The sequence below is a fragment of the Suricata suricatta genome, chromosome 16 (genome assembly GCF_006229205.1).
Source record: "Suricata suricatta isolate VVHF042 chromosome 16, meerkat_22Aug2017_6uvM2_HiC, whole genome shotgun sequence".
Taxonomy (NCBI): domain Eukaryota; kingdom Metazoa; phylum Chordata; class Mammalia; order Carnivora; family Herpestidae; genus Suricata; species Suricata suricatta.
The window spans coordinates 35,556,146-35,572,843 of NC_043715.1; the positions used below are offsets into that span (position 1 = coordinate 35,556,146).

General features: G+C 40.3%; 2 long non-coding RNA genes across 2 annotated transcripts in view; both read left to right on the forward strand.

Moving 5' to 3' along the window:
• The window catches only part of LOC115280544, a 35,442-nt gene extending 30,628 nt beyond the window's left edge, over nt 1-4,814 (forward strand). The window contains exon 4 of the long non-coding RNA XR_003903832.1: nt 4,790-4,814. This is a non-coding gene — a long non-coding RNA (uncharacterized LOC115280544). The remainder of the gene's footprint in view (nt 1-4,789) is intronic.
• Nucleotides 4,815-4,826: 12 nt separating this feature from the next.
• Nucleotides 4,827-16,698, forward strand: part of LOC115280543 — a 102,821-nt gene continuing 90,949 nt past the window's right edge. The window contains exon 1 of the long non-coding RNA XR_003903831.1: nt 4,827-4,925. This is a non-coding gene — a long non-coding RNA (uncharacterized LOC115280543). The remainder of the gene's footprint in view (nt 4,926-16,698) is intronic.

Sequence of the window (16,698 nt, forward strand, 5' to 3'; positions counted from 1 at the left end):
ACTTTTACTCTGCAAAAGCAGACACAATTAAACATCTCAGAAAATGCATGGGAAACCCTAAGGGCTAAAAGGGTGAGAACCTCACCAACCCTTGAATGGCGACTGGGAGGAAGAGTGTAGTCAACCATTACTGCTCCTCTCCATTTTTTTCTTTACAATTTTCATAAATTTTAAAATTCACATCCAAGTTAGTTAGGATATAGTGCACCAGTGACTTCAAGAGTAGATTCCTTAATGCCCCTTACCCATTTTTTAGCCCATACCCCTTGCATAGCCCCTCCAGTAACCCTCTGTTTGTTCTCCATATTTAAGAATCTCTTATGGTTTTGTCCCCTTTTCTGTTTTTATATTATTTTTGCTTCCCTTTCATATGTTCATCTGTTTTGTATCTTAAAGTCCTCATATGAGTGAAGTCATATAATACTTGTCTTTCTCTGAGTGACTAATTTCATTTACATGATATCCTCGAGTTTCATCCACATAGTTGCAAATGGCAAGATTTTATTCTTTCTGATTGCGAGTAATACTCCATTGTACACACACACACACACACACACACACACACACACACACATATATACACACACCACATTTTCTTTATCCATTCTTCCATAGATGGACATTTGGGCTCTTTCTATACTTTGGTTATTGTTGATCATGCCATTCTAAACATTGGGGTGCATGTGTCCCTTTGAAACAGCATACCAATAACCCTTGGATAGATATCTAGCAGTGCAATTGCTGGGTTGTAGGGTACTTCTATTTTTAATTTTTTGATGAAGCTCCATACTGGTTTCCAGAGTGGCTGCACCAGTTTGCATTCTCAGCATCAGTGCAAAAGAGATCCTCTTTCTCTGCATCCTCGCCAACATCTGTTGTTGCCTGAGTTGTTAATGTTAGCCATTCTGACAGGTATGACATGGTATCTCATTCTGGTTTTGATTTGTATTTCCCTGATGATGAGTGATGTTGAGCAGTTTTTCTATATCTGTTAGCCATCTGGATGTCTTCTTTGGAGAAGTGTCTGTTCAGTTCTTTAGCCCATTTCTTCACTGGATTATTTGTTTTTTGGGTGTTGAGTTTTGATAAATTCTTTATAGATTTCGGATACTAACCCTTTATCTGATACATCGTTTGCAAATATTTTCTCCCATTCTGTTCGTGGACTTCTAGTTTTTCTGATTATTTCCTTTGCTGTGAAGAAGCTTTTTATTTTGATGAGGTCCCAAAAGTTAATTTTTGCTTTTGTTTCCCCTACCCCCAGAGGCGTGTTGAGTAACAAGTTGTTGCAGCCAAGGTCAAAGAGGTTTTTGCCTGCTTTCTCCTTGAGAATTTTGATGTGTTTCTGTCTTACATTTAGGTCTTTCATCCATTTTGAACTTATTATTGTATATGGTGTAAGAAAGTGGTCCAGGTGCATTTTTCTGTATGTCGCAGTCCAGTTTTCCCAGAACCACTTGCTGAAGAGACCGTCTTTATTCCACTGAATATTCTTTTCTGCTCTGTCAAAGATGAGTTGCCCATACATTTGTGGGTCTATTTCTGGATTCTCTATTCTGTTCCATTGATCTGAATGTCTCTTCTTGCACCAGTACCACACTGCCTTGATGATTACAGCTTTGTAATACACCTTGAAGCCTGGGATTGTGGTGCCTCCTGCTTTGGTTTCCTTTTTTTGAGGATGGCTTTGGCTATTTGGGGTATTGTCTGGTTCCATTCAAATTTTAAGGTTGTTTGTTCTAGCTCTGTGAAGAATGCTGGTGTTATTTTGATAGGGATTGCTTTGAATATATAGATTACTTTGGGTAGTATTGACATTTTAACCATATTTGTTCTTCTTATCTAGGAGCATGAATATTTTTCCATTTTTTCTGTCTTCTTCAATCTCTCTCATAAGCTTTCTATAGTTTTCAGTGTATAGATGTTTCACCTCTTTGATAAGATTTATTCCTATGTATTTTATGGTTTTAGGTGCAATTGTTAATGGGATCGATTCCTTGAATTGTTTTTCTATTGCTTCATTGTTGGTGTATAGGAATGCAACTGATTTCTATGCCTTGATTTTATATCCTGCTGCCTTACAGAATTTATGGATCAGTTCTAGCAGTTTTTTGGTGGAATTTTTTGGGTTTTGTATATAGAGTACCATGTCATCTGTGAAGAGTGAAAGTTTGACCTCCTCCTGGCTGATTTGGATGCCTTTTATTTCTTTGTGCTGTCTGATTCTGAGGCTGACTTCCAATACTATGTTGAATAACAGTGGCAAGAGTAGACATCTCTGTCTTGTTCCTGACCTTAGGGGGAAAGCTCTCAGTTGTTCCCCATTGAGGATGATATTTGCTTTGGATCTTTCACATATGGCTTTTATGATCTCAAGGTATGATCTTTCTATCCCTACATTCTGAGGGTTTTCAATCAAGAAAGGATGCTGTATTTTGTCAAATGCTTTCTCTGCATCTATTGAGAGGATCATGTGATTCTTGTCCTTTCTTTTATTGATGTGGAGAAGCACATTGTTTTGTGGATATTGAACGAGGCCTGCATCCCAGGTATAAATCGACTTCATCATGGTGAATAATTTTTTTTAATGTACTGTTGGATCTGGTTGGCTAATATCTTCTTGAGGATTTTTGCATTCATGTTCATCAGAGAGATTGATCTATAGTTCTCTTTTTTAGTGGGGTCTTTGTCTGGTTTTGAAATCAAGGTAATGCTGGATTCATAGAAAGAGTTTGGAAGTTTTCCTTCCATTTATATATTTTTGGAGCAACTTCAAGAGAATAGGTGTTAACTCTTCCTTGAATGTTTGGTAGAATTTCCCTGGAAAGCCATCTGGACCTCGATTCTTGTTTTTTGTGAGATATTTGATTATTAATTCAATTTCTTTACTGGTTTTGGGTTTGTTCAAATTTTCTATTTCTTCCTCTTTCAGTTTTGGTAGTTTATATGTTTCTAGGAATTTGTCCATTTCTTCCAGATTGCCCATTTTATTGGCATATAATTGCTAATAATATTCTCTTATTATTGTTTATATTTCTGCTGTGTTTGTTGTGAACTCTCCTCTTTTATTCTTGACTTTATTTATTTGGGTCCTTTCCTTTTTCTTTGTGATCAAATTGGCTAGGCATTTATCAATTTTGTTAATTCTTTCAAAGAACCAGCTTCTGGTTTCATTGATCTGTTCTACTGTCTTCTGCAGGTTTTGGGTTTTATTTGCTGTTTTTCCAGCTCTTTGAGGTGTAAGATTATGTTGTGTATCTGAGATCTTTCTTCCTTCTTTAGGGAGGCCTGAATTGCTATATGCTTCCCTCTTATGACTTCCTTTGTTGTGTCCCAGAGGTTTTGGGCTGTGGTGTCATCATTTTCATTGGCTTCCATGTACTTTTTAATTTCATCCTTAACTTCTTGGTTAGGCCATTTGTTCTTTAGTAAGATGTTCTTTAGTCTCCAAGTATTTGTTATCTTTCCACATTTTTTCTTGTGGTTAATTTTGAGTTTTGTAGTGTTGTGATCTGAAAATATGCATGATATGATCTTGATCTTTTTGTACTTGTTGAGGGCTGATTTGTGTCTCAGTATGTGGTCTATTCTGAAGAATGTTCCATATGCACTGGAAAAGAATGTATATTCCACTGCTTTAGGATGAAGTGTTCTGAATATATCTGTTAAGTCTATCTGGTCCAGTGTGTCATTCAAAGCCATTGTTTCCTTGTTGGTTTTCTGTTCAGATGATCTGTACATTGTTGTGAGTGGGGTGTTGAAGTCCCCTACTATTATGGTATTATTATCAGTGAGTTTATTTATGTTTGTGATTCATTGATTTATATATTTGGGTTCTCCCACATTTGGAGCATAAATGTTTATAATTGTTATGTCTTCTTGGTGGATAGGCCCCTTAATTATGATATAATGCCCTTCATCTTTTGTTACAGTTTATATTCTGAAGTCTCAGTTGTCTGATATAAGTATGGTTACTCCAGCTTTCTTTTGGTGACCATTAGCATGATAGATGCTTCTCCATCCCCTTACTTTCAATCTGAAGGTGTCTTTAGGTCTAACGTGGTTCTCTTGTAAACAGCATATAGATGGATCATGTTTTCTTATCCATTCTATTACCTTATGTCTTTGATTGGAACATTTAGTCCATTGACATTTAGAGTGAATACTTTAAGATACGTTTATTGCCATTATGTTTCTTGTAGAGTTGGAGTTTCTGGTGGTGTTCTTTGGTCCTTTCTAGTCTTTGTTGCTTTTGGTCTTTTTTCCCTCTCTTTTCTCCCCTCAGAGAGTCCCTCTTAAAATTTTATTGAAAGAGAAAATAGGGAAAATTTTAAATTAAAGAATTAAACACACACACACACACACACACACACACACACACAATCAAATAAGTGATGCTAGATCCTAGGTGTGTTTTGGTCTGGTTGCCAAAAAGAGCTTGATTGATTAGAGAAAAAAGGGAAAAAATAAAATTAAAAAAATTAAAAACAATACACACACGCAGAGAATCAAATACGTGATTCTAGATCCTACGTGTGTTTTGGTCTTATTATTGAAAAGATCTTGATTGTTTAGAGAAAAAAGAGGAAAAGAAAAGATAAGAAAAAAAGAAAATGTTTGAAATTTTGAGAAAATGAATATGATGAAATAGAATAACTTGAAGTGATGGAAGTAAAATAGAATTTGAAAATTTACAAAAAGGTAAAAAATTACTCAAAGAAAAATAAAGGAAAATGTTTTTAATAAAAACTGAAAATACAAATAAAATTTTTATCTTTCTGTATTCAAGTAAAAGAAAAGAAACGAAAAAAAAAGAAAGAAAAAAGAAAATTGAATAGATGGACCAGTGAACAGACTGAAATACAATTGATATTACATCGTTTCCCCCTAGAAGTCAAACTATAAAGCACTTCAGAGTCTGCAAAGTAAGTAGGTGGAGAGATTTGGGATGCTACTGAGGACGGAGGTTGGCCCAGTTGGGCGGGGCTTAGTGTAATGGTTCTGTTCTCCACGAGATGGCGCTGCTTAGCTTACTGGGGTGGATTGTTGTGGCACCTGTAGGTGTGCATGCACATTTGCCGGCGGGGTGAAAATGGTGTCATCCAGCCACCTAGTCCAGTATCAGAACTCTGCTCTCCCGGACCAGGAATCGCACACCCCTCTTGTCTCCAGTTTCTGTCCACTCCCCACTTTTACACTGTGACCCTGCTGTCCAGTTGCCAGGTGGCACCTCCCTCCCGAGTTTTATCTGAGTGCAGCTGTGTTTCCCTACCCCTCATTTCTGAGGGACTATGGCTTTGACCCACTCAGACCCTTGGGGGAAGGGGCTCACCGAGCAATGGCTGGGTGCTGGCCGCACCCTGGAATGTTAGCGAGACCTTGCTGCTGTGAGTTTCCAGAGACTTACAACTGGGTGCCAGCCCGCCCCAGAAAAAGTTCACGCAGTTGTGTAGCAGGTGTTTCCAGGATTATGGAAAATCACAAGTGGCCTGAGGATCACCCCGACCCACTCTCCTCCTGAGGATTCACCCTTCCCATCAGAGCACTGCCAGGTATTGAGCTGCAGAATTTCAGACTCTGTACTCCCATTTATAGTCTTAATGGAATTTAAACCCTCTCCTTTCTCCTTTCTTCCTTCTTATTTCAGTCCCTGTGGCTATTTCCACTTTTCCACTTTCTCTCGAGCTGCTTTTTTGGGGGATGCTTTTCCCATACTCTCCCTCCCCCTCCATCTCCATCCTCTTTCTGCAAGCAAAAACAGCTCCCTCTCCTCCGTGGCTCCTCTCTCCCCAAGCTCACCTCTCCATGCCACGTATCTGCTGTGGTTCAGGTTGTGCAGATTGTTATGTTAATCCTCAAATCAGTTTTCTAGGTGTTCAGATGGTTTAGTGTTGATCTGGCTGCATTTCATGTGTCCGAGATGGAAAAAGACTTCCATGCTTTTCTGCCATCTTGGCTCCTCCAACTACTTTAATTTTTTTTAATGTTTATTCATTTTTGAGAGGGGGGGGAGGGGCAGAGAGAGATGGAGACACAGAATCCAAAGCAGGTTCCAGGCTCTGAGCTGTCAGCACAGTGACCAATGCAGGGCTCAAACTCACTGACCATGAGATCACGACCTGAGCTGAAGTCAGGTGCTTAACTGACTGAGCCACCCAGGTGCCCCACTCCTCTTCATCTTGACATAAATGGGGATGATAGGTAATCTCTGTTTGCCCCTCCTGATCCATTTCTTGCTCTTCACCCTGCTGGGGTCTGAGGAAGCTGATCTGTAAAGATTTAATCAATGGGCTGTCCTGTCTTCTGGCTTTAGGTTGGTTTTGGCCAATAGGAAGCATAATAGGAGACCTGAGGAAAGAATGAGAAAGGATTGAGAATTTATTGCCATGATTTTCTCCTAGCCTGGCTGCAGTTGGCAGTGACTGTGTCTTGTGGGTGACCCCTCCTATGGTTCTCTCATGGGTTTAATGAGTACTCCCTCTTTGCCCTTGCTTTGGCCCTGCACACATCTCTGTAAACAATTTATTTGTTAAATTTTCCTTTAGATCTTCATTTAAGTGCTGCCCATTTCCCATGTTTCTAGTCTGTATCAGCAAAGACTAATACAATTAGCTCTTCATATTAGCCTATGGGAGAAGCGCTGGCTCAGGTCACACAGTCAGAAAGCAGTGAAGACGGGATTGGAGCCTCAGCCTCCTGATTCCTAACTCATGACCTCTTCCTTGACCCTCTGATTCACAGTGGGGCTAGTTAATCTAGAAATCAGCTTAAGTGGCTTCTTGTGCTCTGGGTTGGTATTTTTCAAACTGTGGAGTCATGAAATTGGTTTATAGGGTCATGAGCCAGCATTAAAAGAAAATAGGCTAGAAACAGAGTGCATCCCTCATAGTGGAGGTAAGTACTGTTTCATTAAACTTTGGCTTCAGTTTGTGTGTTTGTGTTTGTGTGTGTGTGTGTGTGTGTGTGTGTGTGTGTGTGGTCTATGTGTGATATTTGTATAGAGTTGCAATGTAAAATGTATTTCTTACTGTGGGCCAGCTAAGTTAGAAAGCCCTTGTTCTAAGCAGAGCAGCAAAGCCCTCTTAAGGGTGATGGCCCTCCAGTCTTAGCAGGAGCGGACCCTGTTCTTGTACTCTTCATTTACTATGACCCTCTAACGATGAATTTCCCAAATGCCTGGGACCAGAGAACCTTCTAACCAAATAGCATGCCATGGCCTTACTGTTCTCAGGGCTGCACTTTGGTAAATACTGTTCTGGGAGAGGTGAATCAGAGACAAAAGCCAGGGCCTGCACTTCAGGTGACTCTGTGCTGATAGAAGCAACTAAGGAGGCAGCAGGCTAGCAGGAGGGAGGGAGCAGAAGGAGGGGAAGTGTTGGCCTGTGGGCTGCATATCCACACAGTTAGTTGGGTAGGCAGTGGGGGGCCCTTACAGAATCTTAGAATCCCACACACTGATCCAGGCTGTTATTATCCTTGTATCTCCAGCACCAGCACAGTAGGTTGGCACTCAACAATATCTATTGAATGAAGAAATCGATCTAGCGCACTGTTCTGACTCTCTAAGGAGGCAATGTGTTGTGATGGAAAGAGAATAGGCTTTGGAATCACATCACTTGCCAGTTTGCTGCTTTGGTTATGTTGCTCAATCTCTCCGAGCTATAGTTGCTTCATGGGCAAAACGCAGACAACAATATCTTCCTTACCATTGTACTGGGAAATTGTGTAAAGGCCAGGAAGAGTGGCTGAACATTATTGGTACCTTGGCAATATTATTTTTCTTCTCTCCCTTACAGTCCTATTTCTTAAATTCCTTCTATATTTTTATCACTTGTTTATTGTCTATTATCTGCCTGCATTTCTCTAGGGACAAGAAGATAATGGACTTATATTATTAACTTTTTCCAATTTTGGGGCTAAAGACTGTGTCCTTGTGGTCCACATTCATTGTTCTGGTTTTAGTCCTCTAAGCCTCTTACTGCCCCTTAAGGAGACTAAATATTAAGAAAGAAGGGAGAAGAATGAGGAGTAAAAAGTGAGTTTTTATTTTTCACTTTTGACTCATCCTCCCACTCAGATCAACCTGGAATGTTGGTATTCTCTTCCTTCATGTTTTCCAGCTCCCCCTCCATTCCTTAGTATAATATGGAACACAGAGTTGGCATCATTTTAGAACAGACTTCTCAGAATTTTGTAAGCATTATAAATTCTGTTTCTGGTAGTATGAAATTTATCTTTCTGAGACTGTGGGACTTATTTGAGGACAATAGGTAACAGTGACAATCTTTGTGCCCTTCTTTCTTCCCAAGACAGTGGGAAAGTCAGTAGGTGTGCAGTGAGCATTGAGAGAACTTCGGGTCCATAAAAGAATTGGGAGCACTGTACTGAAAAGCGTTCATGGGAATGAATGAATGAATGAGTGAATGAATGAGTGGATTCAGTACAGGGAAGAAGCATTAGGCAGAATAAGCAGGCGGAGTGCCCTGCTATCCTTGAGTTCTCCCCTAGTGATTCTCAGACTTCGGGTAAGGACCAAGGCTAGAGGATGGGCCAGAGGTAGGACATGTCCTACCTTAGCATGGAACCCAAGGGAGGACATCTTTGCTTGCTTACTTCAGGGAAGGTCTGTGGATATAACCCTGGTTCAAAGTCCAGGATGTCTCAGGGGCTCTCTAGAAAGGACAAAGGTGTGTCTAGTTCCAGAGTTCCATCTCTATCTCTATGAAGTAACACCTAGGTCCCTTTAAACACCTCTTTTACTCCTATATTCCTTGTACAAATATCTCCTATTATATTGGCAGTTCTTAAGCTCAAATTCTGATCCAATGTGTTGGTCTATTCTGTCCTGGAAAGCAATGATGGCTGTGTAAATGTTTGTTGAGAGACTGGCCTAATGAACAAATAGGTGAGTGGAAGAAACAGGTCTGAATTCCAGGTGGTGTTGAAAGTCTGAGTATTTCTGGATTCTGTGATATATACAGTGGCCATACTGTGTTGTGTTGTTACCTGGAAGGCTTTCGGTGAGCCCTTCTTAGAACAAATGGGTGTTGTTCTTGGATAGCAAGTTGTACAAAAAGCAAGAGTCCCTTTGATATTTCCCCTTTCAACCAAAGAAAATGTCACTCCATAATGAAATGACTAAAAACTCAGAAGGCTCTTTGTGAAACTCCTTGGTCTCTATGGGATAAAACAGGAATTGTTGTTTGATAGTGGCAGTGACTTCTGGCAGTTAATGTCCAAAGCTTTTTTTCATGTGTGGGTGGATGAATGAAGTGGTGTTCAGCTACATCTCGCTTTGTGAGTTTTCTTCTTGTTCTTCATAGAACTGTTATCTAATTTGCCATGCTTCATAATCTAGTCTCTCACATGAGGCTGGAAGTCCCTTGCTGGCAAGGGCCATGTCTACATTTTCCAACTAGACCCAACGTGCCTTTCACATGGTTGGCATCCACTTGGTGTTCGCCAAATGAGAAGGGTGCTAACGGTGAGCAATACTGCAATGATTTTGGCTCTTTAGAAGGGCTTGTGGCTGGAAATCTTGCAGTCTTCTGTGTTCACTTTCCAGAAACAAGAAGAGAAACAACACACAGTAGTATCTATTGACAACAAATCAAATGTCATTATGGTTGTCCTGATGGCAGGCTGTTTCTCATTTGTCCAAATTACCAGTCCCATCGTGCGATGACCATGTTAGATGGTTTAGAAAACAGATGACATATGTTATAATGCTAAATAAGTGGAAGCTGTGCCAGAATGGAGACAGAAGGTGTTTGTTTATGTTTACGTGAAGCATGGCATTCTAGAATGATTTATTATTGTGGGGAAGGAGGACACTGAGGGGAATGAGGCATAGTTGTGGTAGTTGGCTACAAATGAAAGCACTTGCTCTTTCCCCAAATACAGATGAATGACATCTGAACCTTCTATTACCTGAAGGGAGACTTGATAAGTTTGGGCAGAGAAGTCTTAGTTTCCAGGGAGCATTAGAATTTCTCCTGAGCCTCTGATGTTCCCATCTGAATGCAGGTGTTAAGTAAACTTTTATTTTAGCACCAGAAATATGGCAACAAAAAGCTGGCCACATTGCTCTGTGCTACACCATTCTTTGGCTTCCTATGGTTCTCAAGTGTTTGGTGTTTATCCTAACATAGGACAAGGCCTCCCTGTGTCCATCCTCTAAGATCTCCTTATGCTACTTCACCTCTTACTCACCAGGGCCTGTCCTGTAGCTCTTTTTTGATATTCCTTCTCAGGAAGGGACACCATGGTTCTCAGCCCTGGCCAAGCAGTCAAATCATCTAGGGAACTTAAAAAATCTTAACACTCAAGTTGAAGCCCAAGCCAGTGAAATTTGACTTTATGGGGATGGGACTCAGATGCCTTTTTATTATTTATTATTTTTATTCTTTAGAATATAATTTATTGTCAAGTTAGCTAACATGCAGTGTATACAGTGCGCTCTTTGTTTTGGGGGTAGATTCCCATGATTCATTGTTTACTTATAACACCTAGTGCTCATCCCAACAAGCACCTCCTCAATGTCTCTCATCCATTTTCCCCTCTTCCCCGCCCTCCATCAACCCTGTTGTTCTCTGTATTTAAGAGTCTCAGATACCTTCAAAAAATTTTTTTTAACATTTATTTATTTTTGAGAGAGACACAGAGCGTGAGTGGGGGACAGTCAGAGAAAGAGGGAGACACAGAATCAGAAGCAGGCTCTAGGCTCTGAGCTGTCAGCACAGAGCTTGATGTGGGCCTCGAACCCACAAACTGTGAGATCATGACCTGAGTTGAGGTCAGATGCTTAACTGACTGAGCCACCCAGGTGCCCTCAGATACCTTTTTAAAAGCTCTCTGGTAATTCTAATGTTTAGATAAGACTGGGAACCACCCTCTGGACATCATGGTACAGGCAGTCCAAAACTCCTCTTGTGACCTCTTGGATCTGTCCATGTGGAGTGCAGAAGGGACAAGATTACTCCACACTCTGGGCTTGCTCCATGAGAACCCTCCTCAGCTTGCAGCCTTTTTTCTGCCCTGACTCCAGGAATGGTCCCCATGTGATGCTCCCTCTGCTTATCCAGCCCATGGATCAGACATCTCAGGCAGTGGGGGCCTCCTATGTAAGGAGGGGGTAAAAGGTCTTGGTTAATGTCATTGAGACAGCAGAAGAAGCAGGTGTAGGCACTGAAGCTTTGGAACTTTTCACTGGGAGTGTGGCAGAGAACGAAGCAGTATTAAATTCACCAATTCACTTGGAAATTCCATGATGGGCAGAACACGAACCTCTAATTTCATTTCAAACTCACTCAAGCGTTTACTCCCTTTTTATGAAAACCCCACTTCTCATTAAAACTACCAGTTTAAAATTACAATCTTCTGTTGAGAACATTTAAGAAATGACCTTTCTTCATTCTAAATTCTATAAAAATTACGTTTCCTAGGCTGTGAGCTGCACTCTTGGGATAGGTTTTTTTTTTTTTTTAAAGTACTGGATATTGCTTTCAAAGTTCTCTAATTACCTAAATTAATAATGGCTTTTTTCTTTGGTTCCTGTAAGGGACAAATGAATTTGAATTTCTCTCTAAAAAATTGAATCTCCAGCTATCTCATTCTGATTACTTTTGTATTCATTATAGAATTGGAAATGATCTGCAAGGTCACCTCTTTCTACCCACTCCCAACTCCTTCCACTCTACCCCTTCTCTCCAGCCTCCAGCTCTAAGAGTTTGGACAAAAGATAGGAAAGTCCTTAGTTTCTTCTGTCCTCAGATTGGCCATTAACCCCCATAGACTGAACATTATTCATTACATTGGACTTGATTTTACTACACAAAGAAACAATTCTCCTTAGAGAAATTACAAATACACACAAAAAAAGAGCATATTGTATTTTATTGTTAAATGAACTATTCAGTCTCACCATACTTTCAAAAATATCTGGCTCTTTTAAAAATGTGCATGTCATGACCAGCACAACCTTAACTAAAATACACAAATATACTGCTTCAAAAAAAAACACAAACCACACAGTAACAATAAAACTCTATCTTCAGTCTGCTCAGGAAAAGGCACAGCAAAGAAGCTGACACTATTTTTTAGATGTATAAGATATTCATGTTAAAGAAAATAGAGTATACTTATTGACTTTGAAATGTATAGCCATTTGCTTAATTCAGAGATTGAATCTTTGCTAAAATGGGCAGTTAGGCTGATGAAAGAAATTGACTTGTACCACTTCACGAGCAATTTCATCTTTTTGATATAGAAATAACTGGTGCTACAGACAGCCTTTTATTCTCTTGAGAACCCAATAACCAAGAAATCTTTCAAATAATCATTATACAATGAATTCCATGATGCTTTGAAAAATATTTATTTTGAAATTATCATAAGCTCAAAACGATTCAGCAATGGAGGAAAAAAAGCAATTAAATGCTAGCCAAAAGCTCTGGAAGATTCTCCCTGCTGAAAATAATTGGACAGATATTTTTTTCCTTCTTTTAAGTAATAGTTTCCAAAGAGCTTTAACACTCTTATTGCTTATGGATATGGAGTTTAAATATATTTCTTATCTTAACTTTGATGCTGGTGTAACAAGATTATAGAAAATGGCATAATCTGATTAGAAATATAGTTTCCTTAATGCATAACATACCAAAATTAAGTATCTTCTAAAATTTTCCAAAAATCAGCACTAGTTTCTGAATTTAAGTTTTGGGTTGGTAGGAAGGAATCTTTGGTGTAGACCATACATGGTGAAGATATTTTCTATGTGCTCTTTACCTTTTCCAGCCTCCTTGCAATTGTGTGTGGGGAGTATATGATTAGCTCCAGCCAAAAGGCTATAAGCAGAAATACCAAAGCATTTAAGTAACAACCGATCCACCCCCTCCAGTTCTTTACTTTCCTGCTGTGGTGACCAAGAAGCCAACTTTTGAGACAGTGATGCCCCAAGTGTGATGGGCAAGTGTCCAAAGTGTGAATCATTGCAGGATGGCTCTTCTTCAGTACTGTCTGGTTGGCATTATTATTTACGTTACCAAGAATTCAACTTTTAGATCTTTAAACCACCAAGATTTTAGGGTTAATATGTTACTGCAGAATAACATGAGCTATCTCAACTGATTGTAGGGTTGTTGAGAGGAGGTAATGGAGCCCAAAGTCCTCTTTCCACAGCGCTTGGTAGTTTTCTTGTAAAGAAAGAATTACTTTCACTGAAGGATCGCCAAACCTGCACATCCAGGCAAAATATCCACTGATTTCTGTGGAGATTTCAGATGGTTAATTCAAGGAGAACCAGCACAACTTGTGTTTCTCTTCATGGCAGACTTTCACGTTCCCACCAGCCTTGACTAGGTAGTCTGATTCATTTTACTGAGGGGCACTCTGCAGGCCATAGTGTGGATCCCCTTTGGTTCTGGAGACCACCCGTTAGAGACATAAGTGGGTTTGCAACAAGAGGTCCTCGTCTCGTGGTAATCACCTTCCCTACCACTGCTCACAAGGCTATCGGGTTCAGAAGCCAGAGACCCATGATAAGTCTCCAGGGCACTCAGATGACCTGCCACCTTGGAGGGACTACATGTGCACATGTTCAACCAAAGGCCCTTTCTGCCAAATTCTTTCCCAGAATCAACTTTGTTTTCATGTCTAAATAATTTTATTCAGTATTCTCTCCAGTGAGGAACAAAGAAGCTGTTTGAAAGCTGTTTGACTTCACCCCTAGTGAACAGAAGATGATGTTATCTGCCTTCCCTTTGAATTCAAGTGGGTTTGGCTTAGGTTCTATGTAAATATGTGTTCTTGTCAAATTTTCTTCCAACTGAGAGGCTTCTAAGTGAATCTGAATTTAGCCATTATAACTATGAGAAAAATTAGTTTTGATTTCATAAGTTATTTTAAAATTTTATGCCAGGCTTAGTTCACAATTTAATTTATTGCTATCCTTAATATAGACATAGAGCTTTCTAGAACCACATGATTTAGAAGTAAGCCAATACTAAAACTACAAGGTACATGCTTTAAAATTTTTCTTCCCTGCTGTTACTTACCAAACTTGTAACAACGGGGCAGAAAATTTTAAACTGTGATGATAAAGAGTATGAGCCCCAGATTCTGAATAACCTGGGTTCAAATCTAGTCTCCCCCACTTACTGTGTGATCTTAGCCATGTTACCTAACCTTTTTGCATCTGTCTACCTGTTAAAAGGGCTAATCAGAAAGTCTTCCTCAGAGAGATGTCTTTTAGACATTGTCTTTGTAGTGTACTTAGAAGTGATCCTTGAATATGGAAACACGGACAGCTGCTTTTATCAGTATTATTATTTTGGAAAGAAAGGGGAAAAAGCATAGAATGGTTTATGCCACTCCCATTCATCTTTCATGATTTCTTCCCACTCAAATTGCAATCATGAAGGCAAAAATGTGCAGAAGTCTCCCTCTCTCTGTGTGTTGTTTGTATGTGTGTGTGTGTGTGCATAGATATATACACATATGCACATACACACACAAGAATGCCCTCCTCAGCCTGGAAGCCAGAGCATGGAAGATGTCGGCTTTTTTCAGTAGGTCTGAAGGCTGCTGCAGGTGTAATGAGCACTGATTGATTATCTGTTCAGTAGCTCCTGGGCTGAAGGGAGGGGGAGCAGCAAATAAGAGTGGTTATCCCTCTTGTATTTAGACGAGGTGGTTGGGGTGGGTGGTGGAACAGGAGGCATGTCAGTAATTACCACAAGGGAGAAAGGCCTCTCGTTAGTGCCAGACAGAGTGGAGACTGGGGAATAGGAATGGGGCTTCTTCCTTATCAGCTGCATGTGCCTTGTCACTCTGGAGAGGCAGCTAAGACAAGATCTACACTTGAGAAGAAACTCCTCAAATCTCATTTCTAGACCTTTTCATGCTGTTAGGGGCATGGATTGATTGTCTCATTGGGGAGATCTGTCTAGACCTGAGCTGGGAGCATGGCAAGACAGGGATGTTTCTCCAGAGCCCGAAATCTCATGCTGTATTGCAATGTTGGAATGCAATTTGCAGAGACTTGAGGCAAAGTGCAGTATAACCCTGCATGCCCTCCGAATGGCAGGAAGTGGCAAAAATCAGCTTGGGAAATCTTGTTTGCTTTACAGTGACAAGAGTGAGATGGGTGTGCCTGTTCCTGTGTGCTAAGCTCTATTACTCCACAGGCATAACGATGTGACGTGGATGAATTTTCAGGCTAGCATCTGCCAACTGGGAGGGAAACACAGTCAGGCGCCTTATTAATTATGCAGGGATTAGCCAAGTGGTAGATAAATTAGGCCTGGGGTTTTCCAATGCTGATCATACTGTGGGAGGGACCTTTTTCAGGTTGTACAGAGGTGCCACTGCCTGAAGCTTTTGATGCAGTTGCTGGAAAATTAACTAACCTCATGCAAGATCTATTTACGTATTTTAAAAGAGCATGGGTAATAAACTCATGATTCCACACAACTCACCCTTGTGTGGCTACATTTAGGAAAGGACTTTTATTTTTGGTGCCTTAATGATTCTCACACAAATTTATGAGACCTCTTGGCAGGCATTGCTGCTCAATTCAGTGGACATCAAGAGAGTCCTGTGTGAGTACTGGACTTACAATTGGACTGTGCGACCACAGTGAGTAACTTACTATTATGTGCTTTAGTTCCCCCATCTGCAAAGGTCTGGACTATTGACACTTCCAGGCAGGAAGACTCTTTGTTGTGCCATCCTGTGCACTGTAGGGTGTTCAGCAACATCCCAGCTCTCTGCACACTAGAGGCCAGTAGTAGCCCTCCCCCAATAGTGACAGACAAAAACATCTCCAGACATTGCCAAATGCCCCCTGAGGGAGTAATCTATGGTCTAAATAATTCCATGTTAATGAACTAGGTGACCTGGATTTGTATTTTTCTACACATCTGCCACTGAGAGTTCTGGGGACAATCTGCTGTATCAAAGATTACCTTGCAGTCAATTTTACTGAGCATTTATATAAGGATAGCTGACATTTATCAACTATCTATCATGTCCTTGGCATCTGCTGGGCATCTCTTATATAGATGTGGGTATTAGTTGCTGTTGTTGTTGTTGTTGTTTTTGTCTTCATTTATTTATTCATTCATCCATCCATTCATTCATTCAATCATTCATTCAAGTTTATTTATTTTGAGAGAAAGAGTGAGAGTGCAAATGAATGGGGGAAAGGGAGAGAAAAAATCCCAAGCAGACTCCACACTGTCAGCGTGGAGCTTAACATGGGGCTCGAACTCATGAACCATGAGATCATGAACTGAGCCAAAATCAAGAGTTGGGCGCTTAAACAACTGATCCACCCAGGTGCCCCATCCATTTTATTTTATTTTATTTTATTTTATTTTGTTACAGATGCTGTTTTTATTATTATTATTATTTAATAGTTTATTGTCAAATTGGTTTACATATAACACCCAGTGCTCTTCCCCATAAGTGCCCTCCACCATCACCACCACCTCTTTTCCCCCCTCCCCCTTCCCCTTCAACTCTCAGTTCATTTTCAGCATTCAATAGTCTCTCAAGTTTTGCATCCCTCTCTCTCCCCAACTTTCTTTCCCTCTTCCCCGCCCCCAGGTCCTCCATTAGGTTTCTCCTGTTTTCCTGTTAGACCTATGAGTGCAAACATATGGTTTCTGTCCTTCTCTGCCTGACTTATTTCGCTTA